The sequence below is a fragment of the Bombina bombina genome, chromosome 6 (assembly GCF_027579735.1).
Source record: "Bombina bombina isolate aBomBom1 chromosome 6, aBomBom1.pri, whole genome shotgun sequence".
Lineage (NCBI taxonomy): Eukaryota > Metazoa > Chordata > Amphibia > Anura > Bombinatoridae > Bombina > Bombina bombina.
The window spans coordinates 793,996,715-794,014,451 of record NC_069504.1 but is presented as its reverse complement, the minus strand read 5'-3'; positions in this window follow the sequence as shown (position 1 = coordinate 794,014,451).

The following is a 17,737-nucleotide window of genomic DNA, read 5'->3' as shown; positions in this document are numbered from 1 at the left end:
TCATTCTAAAATGCAAATGATAGTCTATATTTATTTAAAAGAGCCATACAATTATTGTATAGACAATTAGCACATTTTGCTTGAGCGCTAACACCGACAGAAGTAAAGATTTTGCACGCGGTTTAGCTTGTGTATTAAAAGTTGAAAGTAAAAATGTGCACGAGTGAAACACAACATGTGCTAACTTCAGGACTTCGGATATCACAACATTATGTAAATATTAAATATAAAATATTTTAAAAAATAATTATTAATAATAATTATGTTGGGTTAGTGCACATGAAGAATTAGTGTACTCCTTTCAGACTTATGTGTGCAAGCCCAACAGGAATATACTAATTCTTTGTTTTTCTTTTTCAAAAAGTTATTTGCGGTTGTGCTAAGAACATTACATATATGGATGACCATAAAACAAAAATGACAGAAATGTAATTTTAACAATAGCTTTAGATACAAGTTGAAGTAACACAAGGGGTTATACTAGGAAGGCGTCTCGAACCGCTGTTTTATAATACTTTCTTCAATAATTGACACATATAGTCACTCTTGGACCTAAAATAGTTTATAGGATCTAGAGGATCTAGATGAAAACTAGCATTTGAAGTGGTCACTTTTGGATCTAGATAATTAATATATATTAGCAACTGATATTGTGAATGACATTTCCAACAGGTGGTATAATAATTGTTGAATATTGATGTTATGGGCAAATATTGTATTTGCATGAGAGTTGTTCCTGGGCCCTTAATGCAAATAGAATAATAAATGCTGATCTACCCATAACATTTTATATGATGAAGATTATATACAAACTGATCTTATTAAATGTTGATAGAGGAGTTTAGTAAATGTTGATTGAGGAGGAGCCACATATATGTACATAATCTGGAGGAGATTATGGTAAAACAAAGTAAACTAGTTTATTGTGAAATAGAGAGGAGGGGTGCTACGGATTTATGTAATCTTTCAGCTATAAGTCACCTACAGAATTGATAAGCTTTATCGGGGTGTACTAAAATATAAATGAGCTCGGTCAAGGCATCTTGTGCTCACTTTTGTAATGGTATATGTGGAGTAGCTAACTAAGTCTATTAACTAGTAGACGTGAAGTGAATTGCTGTTTATGTTGTTCATGCAATTCAAATTAGCAAGACATAGATATACTGCTTTAGGCAAATTAGCCTGTAGTGTTAATTTGTACCGCAATTGTACCTTAATCGACCCCATTGTACATTATATAACTACAGAATACTAGGAGTCATAGTTGATCTTGCTATATATCCACATTATAACCAGGTGGTGTGGCAGATTATGAGAATATACCAAACAAAAACAGTAGTGTAGAAATTAGTGAGTGTGTAAATATTTGTTTGCACAATATACACAGTTATTCAATCAAAGCTTCTTAAATGAGGTCAATAATGTTAGTATAACTAATCATATTCATGTGATAGCTGAACTTAACTCTGCATATGGTCATTCCTGCTAAACGAGTATGCAAACTACATTCTGATATTATCTTAGGTAGGCTGAATAAACTTACATAGGAGATGTATATCAAGTATATTTAACATTTCTAATGTAGTGACTAAGGCAAGGTCTGAAGCCAATTACTTAAGTCCAGCTCTTATAAAAGCTCTATAAACTGCAAACCATTCTGCATCATGAACATCTAGTCGTGAATTGAATCTGATTTATTGCATGTGGTGAAGTACGTTGTTTCCCATGCTAAAAGATCAAATGGGTCGCTCAGCTCACAAGGGAGCAAGAGTCCAGCTGCCAAGTCTCTCACCTCCCACTCCATATGTCCCTTAGGTAAAAAACAAATAGGTCACAGAGTTTTCCCACCGGAGTTGGCTGCACCTCCTCGGTATGCACTTAGGGGTAAGTGATCGAGCTTCGATTCATCACGGGAGCATGGGCTGGGAGGATTCAAGTGCTGCAAATTCTGCCAGTTTGTGGTTCACCCATCTTGTCGTCGGCATAACTTCAGTAAAGGATGGTAAACTGTCAGCATTGTGTAGTTCCGTTACCGTTATCTACGTTGTTATCTGTGATATAATCTGAAACCCAACCTCTCCCTCTGAGGTATTATAAGATGCTTTATGATGGGTAAGCCCTCTATCAGCTCCGTAGTTTCAGTTCCATAGGTTGTTAGTTGTCCAGTGCCATCGATCCCGCTTGGTTTGGGTCTTCTGGTAACGGGATCACAGTGATAGTGATATCATCCGACTCCAAAACCTCTGCTCAGTTAATATTCAGAGCTATGTTAAAGGATGGCATATTAGTAGTCGGATAATCAGTAGATTGTTTAGATCAGTGTTTTTCAACCAGTGTGCCGTGGCACACTAGTGTGCCGTGAGAGATCCTCAGGTGTGCCACGGCAGACTGACAACAGTGTGACATATTTTTTAATTTTGCTTGCTTTTTACTCCCAGTGCAGGGGTAGTTTGTAGGAAGCATGGCATAACAGCACAATACATACAGTATGTGTGTGTTTGTGTGTATGTGTATATATATACGCTGTATTAGGCTACAATGTGTGCTTTTTTTTAAATTTTGGGATGGTGGTGTGCCACAGGATTTTTTAATGTAAAAAAGTGTGCCACAGCAAAAAAAAGGTTAAAAATCACTGGTTTAGATTGCCGTAGGAGCTACTGAATTTAACGTCTGAACATGGCTGCGGCTTGGACACGCCCCCGGAATATACTAATTCTTCATGTGCGCTAACCCAGCATGAGTTATATTAAGGTGCGTTATGTATTTATTAAATATAAAATATTAATGTGCCCTAACTAGACACTGTGTTAGACCTAAATTACACAACCCAAAGTGTGTTACACATATTTTACATTCTAATGTTTTCTATATAGAAAAAAATTACTTTTTATTTTTAAATATATATTTCTATATATATCTGATAATGTTCATATAAATATATATATCTATACCTAATAGGAAGAGATATATAGGTATAGGTATATACAGATATATAAATAAATATTTATTTATATATCTGTATATACCAATATATATTTTACAAAAAAATTCATTGTATATATATATAGAAATATCTGTTTAAAAATAAATAGAACATTTACTTTTATGTGAAGAACATTGGAATGTAAAATATGCATAACTTCCTTCGGATTAGAGCAGTTGGTTTAATATGTGTCGGGTTTAGTTTTTTTAAGTTTGTGGTCTCCATTGAAGTCTATGGGGAGAAGAAGTTAGCGCAGTCACAATATTCTAAGTCCTCAATTTAGTGCGGGACCAGACATGCTCAAAAAGCTTACTTCTAGTGGAGTTAGCGTGCGAGTGGGAGCATTAAATACCACTCCACTTATAAATTGGCCCTATATGTTTTGCAACATTGATATAGCATATATTGGCTGCTACAAGTACTATTTAAAATATAATGAAAGCTAAAGGGAGGAAATTATATGTTTATATATATATATATATATATATATATATATATATAAATAAATAAATAAATTATCTTAGAGGAGTAGCTATATTCTCTACTATTTTATTACAAATGAGTTGCCCCTGGTTTTCTAGAGAAAGTGCACAACTCTTACATGTGTTCCTTGTCTATAGTTGTGAAATTATATCAAGGCCAATATGAGCTATATTTGAGAGTGGTAGATCATCGGCAATATTATTCCTAATTCCCAAGTTGCAACAAAAGCTTAAAGGGAAAATTAGATTGATGGTAAATCCTAGCGTTTTTGAAGCTCTAGGATTTACCAGTCAAACAAATAAAGGAGACTTTCAGTCATGAAGTATAAAATACTTTATGCTGAAAGTTCCTTTATTTGCCTGTAGCGTATGCAGTGCTGAGCGCCTCAAGCCGCCCGCAGCAGAACATTTTTTTTTCAATCTCTTAGCCAATAGCCGTGCAGCCCAGCTGGCATTATGCCGGATAGCTAGCACGCTATTGGCTAAGATCACCTCACTGAAAAATAGCATTCTACCGTGGGCAGCCTAAGGCGCTCAGCACGGCATACGCTGCAGAAAGGAACTTTCAGCATATAGTATTTTATACTTTATGACTGAAAGTCCCCTTTATTTGTTGCACTGGTAAATCCTAGTGTTTCACAAATGCTAGGATTTACTATCACTTTAATATACCTCTGATTACTGCATTATGTTCATAACTCCCAATAAGATGATAGGTCTGGTTATTGGGTCTGCTGAAATGCATTTTGCATACTGTTTTACACAGATCTAAGCATATGACTTTAGTTTTAACAAACCTCTTATTTTATTACTGCTGGGTAAACAGGGCTAATCACAGAAAAGTCTTGTTATTGTCAAATCTACTGGAAGAGATTAATTGACGTTTTGGACACAGATGAGTTATCATTTTTATTGATTTGGAAATTGCAGCCAAATTCCATAATGCTGGAAAGTCTTGTGTTCTAATATAGTTCTATAATACATATTTGTATACAATTTTATCATCAAACATTTCCTTCCAAGACAGCAACAGTAGTTGAAATATTATTATGTTATATTAAACAGATCCACTAAGTATCTCAAGAAAGCTTAGTTGGATAACCTCAACGAACTTCTTTGTTGGACAGACCTTGATGTTATAAACTACCAGTTAAAGTGATGGTAAACTTTACATGTTTTAAAATCAGGTCCAGAATCTAAACAATATTTTTGATGGACATTTGTTGATCACTTCTAATAAAGATGCGCTGTAACTTACTTTTTAATTTAGCCGTGCCATTCTAATACCCCGCGCTCTGGTCGCCCACTTGAAAACTCATATTTTTGGTGAGCTAATGGTTTGAACTGTTCTCCAATCAGCGCTCTAGCAGTATGACAATTCATTTTAAAGTAGAGGGCCGGCTAGATTAAAAAGTAAGTTACTGTGATCAATTAAAACATGTCAAGTTTAACATCCCTTTAAAAGAATATCAATAAGGAACTTCTCAAGTTGTAGTTAAAGGGACTTAAGGGGCAAATTTGAAATGCACATCAGTGCCTTTCTTTTCTGAATAAAGAGTTTTTTTGGCATATACATATGTTTGCAAAATGATTTATCTAAAAGTTCACAAAACCCTCATGAAGGCTAACAATGGGGGCACTCTATCTCACTACAGCATATTAAAACAAGGAAATAGTCCATATAGTCCATATCCAGGATCATAATCAAAGAAAGTGAAAGAAGTGACAATCAATAAGTCCTTTAATACATTTCAAAGTAAGAAATTCTTCTCAGATCACCAACAGATTGCTACCTGAAACAATGTCCCTTAGACTTCTTAAGCACGATATTGTGAAAATGCAAACAGAATACAGGGGCGCCACACACACAGTGTAAATGTAACAATGTAGATGCAGTCAACGAACTTGCTGCCTCCCCGGCTGCCTCTTGGCATTGTTTGTTAGCTCCTACGAATATAAGCATACTGAGGTTGGGCTAGGATTGTGCATGCAGTGTGTAGCACTGTTATGCTAGCACCCTATGGAGAGAGCTTTAGACTTCAGTAGCTTCAGCTACTCTTTTGTAAATGTAGTAAACTAATCTAGTAAAAATTACAGTTGCATACTTCCCAACATCTACCAGATGACTGCTGGGAAGTAGATGGTTAAAAGCTTGTGGGAGAGGTTGCAGGTGGTCTGTAAACTTATCAGGGAGGTCTGTGGGCATATCCGGGAGGTATGTGGGCTTATCAGAGAGGTCTGTGGGCATATCCGGGAGGTATGTTGGCTTATCAGGGAGGTCTGTGGGCATGTCAAGGAGTTCTGTGGGCTTATCAGGGAGGTCAGTGGGCATGTCAAGGAGTTCTGTGGGCTTATCAGGGAGGTCAGTGGGCATGTCAAGGAGTTCTGTGGGCTTATCAGGGAGGTCAGTGGGCATGTCAGGGAGTTCTGTGGGCTTATCAGGGAGGTCAGTTGAAATATCTGGGTGGGGCTTGGGATGGGCTTAGTAAGTCCCTTATAACTGGTAAGCCTCCTATTAGCATGACCCAGGGCTCTGTGAAGAAGAGTAAGGATTAGTGCGGCTCCCCCAACGACTATAGGTAAGTATAAGCCTGTAGGTGACCCTTTTTCACCTGCAGTAAAGGAATATTTACATTCGCTTTATGTTTGAAACGAATACCAAATAGTGCAGCAGACAAATATTCAATATTTGTTCCAAAATTATTCATTCCTTTTATAATTAAGCTGATCTTTTAACTCAACACTGTAACAAGGGGAGGTAACAAATCTTTATGATGTTGCAGCAAGTTTTTTTTTATGAACTACAAAGGGTGATAGTAAGTGCGCTAAAAAAGCTGAAGGTATCCGTTAAATTTAAAAAAGTATATTTTTTCTTATATAAGGTTAGTTTTTATAATTAATATAATTGTGTATAGAAATTATGTGTGGAAGAAAGAAGTCAAGTAGCTATGTATAAGTATTTAAACGTGAGTGAAGGTGTCTAACTATAACATCCTAAGGATATCTGTCTTGCTAATTACGCTAGTTACAGTGTTGCCTTTATCTAAAAATAATTATGTGCCAAAAACCTATAGAGGGTAGATACTATTTCTTTAAAGTTATGGGTGTGTTAACCCCTACTATGTGTTAGAAAAGGAGCTTAAAATATCTGGAGGGTGGTCCTAGATATAACTGTGAGATCCCTTAACTGATCAAAATATATCAGTGTAAACAAAGTTAAATAATCTAAAACTAAATATTTGTGGATTCCTATCAGTGATATCTATGATATATCAGTGTTGACGAGGGAAAAAGAATGTTATCAAGTGTATAATTGCAATTGTCTCAACAACAGAGAAAATACTATAACTTTATAAATTGGTGCTTAGTGTATGATATAAAGGGAAAACCGATATTAATAATAAAGCCTAAAACCCACTAAAAAGTATTACTCAAATGGTATTAAAAAATAATTTATTTACCAGAATATAAAATATAAGGTTAAATGAATGTAAAAGGGGACGTCTCCCCAAATATAGCAATCAAAGTGGTCTTGTTCTAGCAATATCTATGCATAAAAACAAAATAATTACAAAATATTTGATGAAATTGCGTATTATATAGCTTAAAACTAGAGATCAGCGACTCTGTCCTTATAGTAGACTTTTAGTCCAGAATGCAGTCTAGAATACAAGTAAAATCCAGGGAGTTATACAGTTTATGAATGTCTCTGCAGTATACCGTAGATTGTGGTATCAAGGACAGGATTTATGCCTGAGTGTAGGAGCGATTTCAAAACTCCTCTTTATGTGACACAGTATATTTACCTTGTTCTCTTGTATGATACAATGAGATTATTCAAGATGTCTCATCAGTACTGCTAGGTCCCTCAAAGAATTTTTGAAAGGCAAATTTTAGCTTGTAAGTTTCTTATTTTCCTATGCAGGGTTCTGGGTGTGAAGGGTAGACATCGAATAGAAACAAAGAATTTGACATTAGAACCAGAAAGGCCCATCGAGTCTACCAATATTACATGTTACTTTTTTCTTAGGATAGCCTTATGCATGTCCCAGGCATTTTTGAAATTGTTTACAGTCCTTGTGTTTACCATCTTTAATGTAAGTTTATTCCATGAATCCCTTTTTGTAATAAAATACTTTCTCACATTTCTCCTGAATCTGCTACCCTCTAATTTAAAATTGTGATCCCTTGATTTGGTATTTCTTTTTTTGTGGAAAATACTTTAAGCTTCTGTTTCATTAAGTCCTTTCATATATTTGAAGGTTTATATTATGACACCTCTTTCCCTTCTCTCCTCAAAACTATAAATATTTAGATCATTGAGTCTTTCTTTGTACGTTTTATATTTAAGACTATGTACCATTTTAGTAGCCCTCCTTTGGACAGTTACTAGTTTATTTATATACATCTGGAGATATGATCTCCAGAACTGTACACATTATTCCAGATTAGGGATGGGCGAATGTGTTTATATACGAATTCGAATGTTATAACGAATGTTATTGTAGAAATTCGATTTACATAATAGAATGTTGATAAGAACGAATATTCTTAAAAATTCGATTTTCGAATGTTATTTACAGTTTTCGAATGTCACATTCGAATTCGAATGTCACATTCGAATTCGAATGTCACATTCGAATATCACATTCGAATTCGAATATTACATTTATAAAACACAATTGTAGACTAGAAACACTATTTTGAATGTCACATTCAAATTGAATATCACATTTGAATCGAATTTCACATTCAAATTCGAATATTACATTTATAAAACACAATATTAGATTAGAAATACTATTTCGAATTCGAATGTCACATTCGAATCGAATATCACATTTGAATCGAATATCACATTTAAAACAGTATTATACTAGAAATACTATTTCAAATTCGAATGTGACATTCGAATTTGAATGTAGCATTCAAATTCGAATATTACATTTATTAAACACAGTTGTAGACTAGAAATACTATTTCAAATTTGAATGTCACATTCGAATTCAAATGTCACATTCGAATTCGACTATTACATTTAGAAATTGAATGAATACATAGCTAATCATTCTATTATTCAAACAAATATTTTCGAATTTTATTGAAAAATTCGAAAACGAAAATTCAAAAATAGAATGTTAGAATGTTATATAAACATTCGAAATTCGACTCGAACGAATGTATCAAAATTCGTTTTAAATTTCGAATTTTTAGAAACATTCGCCCATCCCTATTCCAGATGAGGCCTAACTAATGATCTGTAAAGTGGTATTAGAACCTGCTATTTCTGCTACTAATACCTCTTCCAATGCAGCCAAGTATTCATCTGGCCTTACTGGCTGCACTGCTGCATTGTGTACCAAATTACAATTACAATATAAGGTCTAAAAAAAAAAAAAAGATTTTGTGTGATTCCTCTTCTTGCCACAAGTTTTTGTTTCTTGGGCCCATTGAGTCTAGACCAACAAATTTGCTACCAATGTCATGGGCTTGTGATTGGCTGACTGAAAACTGTGCTTTTTGTCTGCTAAAGAAAATGATTCACATAGAACATTGAAATAAAGTTTATCTGTAGTATTTCTGTTTAAATAAAATACATTCTTTAGAAAGCTACTCAAAGCTAATAATTACAAATCATTTTATATAATCTTTAAAAAATGTGTTTAGTAGGTTATCCTGCAATTGAGAGTTTATATAATCTTTAATACGTGTGTTTAATAAGTTGTCCTGCAATACAGGATTTATATCAATGTGTTTTAGTGAATTTTCCTAAAAGTATTATTAAAAAAATATTCATCAAAAAGTTATAATGGCTCAAAGATATGAGGTCTCATGTATAAGATAAAAAAGGCAGGCAAAGGGCTTTAAACATAGAGATACATACATACAGTATATATGTCTAAAGTCATAAAGATGTGTGTGTATATATATATATATATATATATATATATATATATCTAACAAATGAGCAAATGGAGAGCACTCTCACTTTAAGTCAACTTGCCAGGGTGCAAACAGAGAACAAATAACAATAAACAATGGATTGCACTCACTGGTCTTTTGAAAAAAAAAAAGTTCCTTTAATGTAACGTTTCGGGGACCATATCCCCTTCTTCAGACTAATAAATACATATATACATATACATATGTGTGTGTTTATATGGGCGTACATATGTTTTTATATGTGTATATATGTATTTACAGACATACCTGTATATACACATATAAACACATAAATACATATGTATACATATATAGACATATATAAGTGCATTGAAGCACTTTGCAGTCAAGTAGCTGAAATCATGAAAAAGCATATTTATGCAATATTTATTTTTAATAAAATGTTATACTGTGTATTTACTGTAAATATTTCACATTCCAATGTTCTGCAGATTGATTGCAGAATATGTTCTATGTATTTATAAATAGTCATTCACACACACACACATATATATATATAAATATATATATACACATACACACACACACACACATATATACTGCAACAAATTGGTTTGCATGGCTGTCGTCCCAGAAGGAAGCCTCTTCTAAAGATGATGCTCAAGAAAGCCTGCAAACAGTTTGCTGAAGACAAGCAGGCTAAGGACATGGATTATTGGAACCATGTCCTGTGGTCAGATGAGACCAAGATAAACTTATTTGGTTCAGATGGTGTCAAGCGTGTGTGGCGGCAACCAGGTGAGGAGTACAAAGACAAGTGTGTCTTGCCTACAGTCAAGCATGGTGGTGGGAGTCTCATGGTCTAGGCCTGCATGAGTGCTGCCGGCACTGGAGAGCTACAGTTCATTGAGGGAACCATGAATGCCCACATGTACTGTGACATTCTGAAGCAGATCATGATCCCCTCCCTTTGGAGACTGGGCCGCAGGGTAGTATTCCAACATTATAATGACCCCAAACACACCTCCAAGATGACCACTACCTTGCTAAAGAAGCTGAGGGTAAAGGTGATGGACTGGCCAAGCATGTCTCCAGACATAAACCCTATTTAGCATCTGTGGGGCATCCTCAAACGGAAGGATGGGGAGCACAAGGTCTCTAACATCTACCAGCTCTGTGATGTTGTCATGGAGGATAGGAAGAGAACTCCAGTGGCAACCTGTGAAGCTCTGGTGAACACCATGTCCAAGAGGGTTAAGCCAGTAATTGAAAATAATGGTGGCAACACAAATTATTGACACTTTGGGCCCAATTTGGACATTTCCACTTAGGGGTGTACTCACTTTTGTTGCCAACTGTTTAGACATTAATGGCTGTGTGTTGAGTTATTTTGAGGGGACGGCAAATTTACACTGTTATACAGGCTGTACACTTACTACTTTACATTGTATCAAAGTGTCATTTCTTCAGTGTTGTCACAAGAAAAGATATAATAAAATATTTACAAAAATGTGAGAGGTGTACTCACTTTTGTGAGACACTGTATATATACAGTATATATATATATATATATATATATATATATATATATACACATTGATTGGAGTAGCCGTGTTAGTCCAGAGATTTAGATATCAAAATAACAAGAGTATTGCATTGAGCAATGATACTTTTTTATTGGACTAACTATACATTTATAAGTTGACAAGCTTTCGGAAGAGTTCCTTCCTTTATCAAGTCTGAAGCAATACTGACCAATTCAATGGAATTTACAGATTATAGCTTAAAACACAGAATAGCTAAGAAGACAGAAAGTGCAGGGAGAGGAGGAGGTGTCGTAAAAATCATGAGGGGGGCTTAGGTAACAGGCAGACAGCGTCCAGTGTAGGAGAACAGACAGGGGAAATATATAGCTTTACATAGAGCATATACTGACAAAGTTATATATCAACATTGAATCAATATCTATAAAGATGTGAAATTGTATATACAGGGGGAATACAAAAGTTAAAAAAGACAAAAGTGTGGACATAGTCTTACCTGTGTACCTATGTATAAAGAATGTGGAATATACAATGTAATTGACTAAATGAAAGTACATTACAGAAAATTTTGATAATGTGTTAAGAATCCAGAGTCCGCATTTTGTCCAGAATTAAACAAGTTGAAGTGCATTATCATTTTCATTTCAAAGGTTTTTCTTTCCATGGTGTTTTTGAAGTTGCCTCTGAGAATTTTGATTTTGAGGTTTTGGATGGAGTGGTCAGGTTGGGTAAAATGGTGACCAACAGGGGTGCAGTATTTTGTTTCACAGTGGTTTTTGATTGAGTGTCTGTGTAAGTTCATCCGAAGGTGCAGTTTCTGGCTTGTTTCTCCAATATAGCATCCCACTTCACATGCAGTGCAATGTATCATGTATACCACATTTGCACATATACATGAACATTCCCCTTTAATGTTATAGGATTTATTATTGTGATTTGCTGTGCTGCTTTCACAAACGTGTTGACACAGTTTGCAGAGAGCTTTATAGCAGCACTTGGTTCCATTCTGAGTGTTCTTTTTCTCAAGGGGTAGCTTCCTATGTACCAGTTTCTGCTTTTGGTTAGGTGGTTGTCTGTATGCCAGGATTGGGGGTTTTGGAAATATTTTTTGAGTGTGGGATCCTCTAAGAGTAGTGGCTGTAAGTCTTTTATGATTTTTCATATCCCTTCCACAGCAGGGTTGTATTTGACTACTAGTGGGATACGTGATATGTTTTTCTTATCCCTGTATTGTAGTAAGTGTTCACGTGGAGTATTGAGGGCAGAGTTAATTTTTTTATTTATAATCCTTGTTTTGTAACCTTTTTCTCTGAATGATTGGGACAGTGTGATGAGGCGTTTGTCACGGTCCTTGGTATCTGAGCAAATTCTGTGGTATCTTGTAGCCTGACTGTAGATTATGGATTTTTTAATGTGATTGGGATGGGAGCTGGAGCTGTGGAGGTAGCTGCATCTATCTGTGGGTTTCCTGTATATAGATTAGTGTAGTTTGCCATTTGTGATGGATATTGTTGTATCCAGGAAGCTGACACAGGCCTAGATTTGGAGTTTGGCGGTAGCCGTGAAAACCAGCGTTAGAGGCTCCTAACGCTGGTTTTAGGCTACCTCCGGTATTTGGAGTCAGTCAAAAAAGGGTCTAACGCTCACTTTTCAGCCGCGACTTTTCCATACCGCAGATCCCCTTACGTCAATTGCGTATCCTATCTTTTCAATGGGATCTTCCTAACTCCGGTATTTAGAGTCGTGTCTGAAGTGAGCGTTAGAAATCTAACGACCAAACTCCAGCCGCAGAAAAAAGTCAGTAGTTAAGAGCTTTCTGGGCTAACGCCGGTTCATAAAGCTCTTAGCTACTGTGCTCTAAAGTACACTAACACCCATAAACTACCTATATACCCCTAAACCGAGGCCCCCCCACATCGCCGTCAATCAATTAAATTTTTTTAACCCCTAATCTGCCGACCGCCACCTACGTTATCCTTATGTACCCCTAATCTGCTGCCCCTAACACCGCCGACCCCTATATTATATTTATTAACCCCTAACCTGCCCCCCTCAACGTCGCCGCCAGCTACCTACACTTATTAACCCCTAATCTGCCGTCCGCACGCCGCCGCCAGCTACATTATAGCTATGTACCCCTAATCTGCTGCCCCTAACACCGCTGACCCCTATATTATATTTATTAACCCCTAACCTGCCCCCCTCAACGTCGCCGCCAGCTACCTACACTTATTAACCCCTAATCTGCCGTCCGCACGCCGCCGCCGCCAGCTACATTATAGCTATGTACCCCTAATCTGCTGCCCCTAACACCGCCGACCCCTATATTATATTTATTAACCACTAACCTGCCCCCTCAACGTCGCCTCCACCTGCCTACACTTATTAACCCCTAATCTGCCGAGCGGATCTCACCGCTACTATAATAAAGTTATTAACCCCTAATCCGCCTCACTCCCGCCTCAATAACCCTATAATAAATAGTATTAACCCCTAATCTGCACTCTCTAACATTGCCGACACCTAACTTCAAGTATTAACCCCTAATCTGCCGATCGGAGCTCACTGCTACTCTAATACATTTTTTAACCCCTAAAGCTAATTTTAACCCTAACCCTAACACCCCCCTAAGTTAAATATAATTTTATTCTAACGAAATAAATTAACTCTTATTAAATAAATTATTCCTATTTAAAGCTAAATACTTACCTGTAAAATAAACCCTAATATAGCTACAATATAAATAATAATTATATTGTAGCTATTTTAGGATTAATATTTATTTTACAGGCAACTTTGTATTTATTTTAACCAGGTACAATAGCTATTAAATAGTTAAGAACTATTTAATAGCTAAAATATTTAAAATAATTACAAAATTACCTGTAAAATAAATCCTAACCTAAGTTACAATTAAACCTAACACTACACTATCAATAAATTAATTAAATAAACTACCTACAATTATCTACAATTAAACCTAACACTACACTATCAATAAATTATTTAAATAAAATATCTACAAATAACTACAATGAAATAAACTAACTAAAGTACAAAAAATAAAAAAGAACTAAGTTACAAAAAATAAAAAAATATTTACAAACATTAGAAAAATATTACAACAATTTTAAACTAATTACACCTACTCTAAGCCCCCTAATAAAATAACAAAGCCCCCCAAAATAAAAAATGCCCTACCCTATTCTAAATTAAGAAAGTTCAAAGCTCTTTTACCTTACCAGCCCTGAACAGGGCCCTTTGCGGGGCATGCCCCAAGAAATTCAGCTCTTTTGCCTGTAAAAAAAAAACATACAATACCCCCCCAACATTACAACCCACCACCCACATACCCCTAATCTAACCCAAACCCCCCTTAAATAAACCTAACACTAAGCCCCTGAAGATCTTCCTACCTTATCTTCACCATACCAGGTTCACCGATCCGTCCTCGGAAGTCTTGATCCAAGCCTCGGAAGTGTTGATCCAAGCCCAAGCGGGGGGGCTGAAGAGCGACGTCCATCCTCGGGCTGAAGTCTGGATCCAAGCGGCGACTGAAGAAATCCATCCTCGGGCTGAAGTCGGAAGTCCATCATCTGGATGAAGTCTTCTATCAAGCCGCATCTTCAATCTTCTTTCTTCTGGAGCGGAGCAGAACCATCTTCTTCCAAGCCGACGCGGAACATCCTCTTCAACCGATGACTAGACGACGAATGACGGTTCCTTTAAATGACGTCATCCAAGATGGCGTCCCTCGAATTCCGATTGGCTGATAGGATTCTATCAGCCAATCGGAATTAAGGTAGGAACATTCTGATTGGCTGATGGAATCAGCCAATCAGAATCAAGTTCAATCCGATTGGCTGATCCAATCAGCCAATCAGATTGAGCTCGCATTCTATTGGCTGATCGGAACAGCTAATAGAATGTGAGCTCAATCTGATTGGCTGATTGGATCAGCCAATCGGATTGAACTTGATTCTGATTGGCTGATTCCATCAGCCAATCAGAATATTCCTACCTTAATTCCGATTGGCTGATAGAATCCTATCAGCCAATCGGAATTCGAGGGACGCCATCTTGGATGACGTCATTTAAAGGAACCGTCATTCGTCGTCTAGTCGTCGGTTGAAGAGGATGTTCCGCGTCGGCTTGGAAGAAGATGGTTCGCTCCGCTCCAGAAGAAAGAAGATTGAAGATGCGGCTTGATAGAAGACTTCATCCAGATGATGGACTTCCGACTTCAGCCCGAGGATGGATTTCTTCAGTGGCCGCTTGGATCCAGACTTCCGCCCGAGGATGGACGTCGCTCTTTCACCCCCCCGCTTGGGCTTGGATCAACACTTCCGAGGCTTGGATCAAGACTTCCGAGGACGGATCGGTGAACCTGGTATGGTGAAGATAAGGTAGGAAGATCTTCAGGGGCTTAGTGTTAGGTTTATGTAAGGGGGGTTTGGGTTAGATTAGGGGTATGTGGGTGGTGGGTTGTAATGTTGGGGGGGTATTGTATGGTTTTTTTTTACAGGCAAAAGAGCTGAATTTCTTGGGGCATGCCCCGCAAAGGGCCCTGTTCAGGGTTGGTAAGGTAAAAGAGCTTTGAACTTTCTTAATTTAGAATAGGGTAGGGCATTTTTTATTTTGGGGGGCTTTGTTATTTTATTAGGGGGCTTAGAGTAGGTGTAATTAGTTTAAAATTGTTGTAATATTTTTCTAATGTTTGTAAATATTTTTTTATTTTTTGTAACTTAGTTCTTTTTTATTTTTTGTACTTTAGTTAGTTTATTTCATTGTAGTTATTTGTAGATATTTTATTTAAATAATTTATTGATAGTGTAGTGTTAGGTTTAATTGTAGATAATTGTAGGTATTGTATTTAATTAATTTATTGATAGTGTAGTGTTAGGTTTAATTGTAACTTAGGTTAGGATTTATTTTACAGGTAATTTTGTAATTATTTTAACTATTTTAGCTATTAAATAGTTCTTAACTATTTAATAGCTATTGTACCTGGTTAAAATAAATACAAAGTTACCTGTAAAATAAATATAAATCCTAAAATAGCTATAATATAATTATAATTTATATTGTAGCTATATTAGGATTTATTTCACAGGTAAGTATTTAGGTTTAAATAGGAATAATTTATTTAATAAGAGTTAATTAATTTCATTAGATTTAAATTTTATTTAACTTAGGGGGGTGTTAGTGTTAGGGTTAGACTTAGCTTTAGGGGTTAATACATTTATTAGAATAGCGGTGAGCTCCAGTCGGCAGATTAGGGGTTAATGTTTGAAGTTAGGTGTCGGCGATGTTAGGGAGGGCAGATTAGGGGTTAATACTATTTATTATAGGGTTATTGAGGCGGGAGTGAGGCGGATTAGGGGTTAATAACTTTATTATAATAGCGGTGCGGTCCGGTCGGCAGATTAGGGGTTAATAAGTGTAGGCAGGTGGAGGCGACGTTGTGGGGGGCAGATTAGGGGTTAATAAATATAATATAGGGGTCAGCGGTGTTAGGGGCAGCAGATTAGGGGTACATAGGGATAATGTAGGTAGCGGCGGTTTACGGAGCGGCAGATTAGGGGTTAAAAATAATATGCAGGGGTCAGCGATAGCGGGGGCGGCAGATTAGGGGTTAATAAGTGTAAGGTTAGGGGTGTTTAGACTCGGGGTACATGTTAGGGTGTTAGGTGCAGACGTAGGAAGTGTTTCCCCATAGACAACAATGGGGCTGCGTTAGGAGCTGAACGCGGCTTTTTTGCAGGTGTTAGATTTTTTTCAGCTCAAACAGCCCCATTGTTTCCTATGGGGGAATCGTGCACAAGCACGTTTTTGAGGCTGGCCGCGTTCGTAAGCAACTCTGGTATCGAGAGTTGAAGTTGCGTTAAATATGCTCTACGCTCCTTTTTTGGAGCCTAACGCATCCATTCTGTGGACTCTCAATACCAGAGTTATTTTAAAGGTGCGGCCAGAAAAAAGCCAGCGTTAGCTACGCGGGTCGTGACCGACAAAACTCTAAATCTAGCCGACTGTCTCTAGAAAGTTAATTTTAAGCTTGATTGATGCATAAAATAGATTAAATGATGTATGAAAATGTTCAAGGTTTTTTTCTCCTTCTGTCCATATGATGAAAATATCATCTATGTAGCGAAAGTATTTGAAGGGTTTGTGAGGGTGAGTGGCTAAGAATCTCTGTTCTAAGTCAGCCATGAAGAGGTTTGCGTACTGTGGTGTGATAATGCACTTCAACTTGTTTAATTCTGGACTAAATGCGGACTCTGGATTCTTAACACATTATCAAAATGTTCTGTAATGTACATTCATTTAGTCAATTACATTGTATATTCCACATTCTTTATATATAGGTACACAGGTAAGCCTATGTCCACACTTTTGTCTTTTTTAACTTTTGTATTCCCCCTGTATATACAATTTCACATCTTTATAGATATTGATTCAATGTTGATATATAACAATGTATATGTATATACATAGTTATATATCATATACATAGTATATGCTCTATGTAAAGCTATATATTTCCCCTGTCTGTTCTCCTACTCTGGACCCTGTCTGCCTGTTACCTAAGCCCCCCTCATGATTTTTACGACACCTCCTCCTCTCTCTGCACTTTCTGTCTTCTTAGCTACTCTGTAGTGTTTTAAGATATAATCTGTAAATTCCATTGAATTGGTCAGTATTGCTTTAGACTTGATAAAGGAAGGAACTCTTCCGAAAGCTTGTCAACTTATAAATGTATAGTTAGTCCAATTAAAAAGTATCATTGCTCAATGCAATAATTGTTATTTTGATATCTATCTATC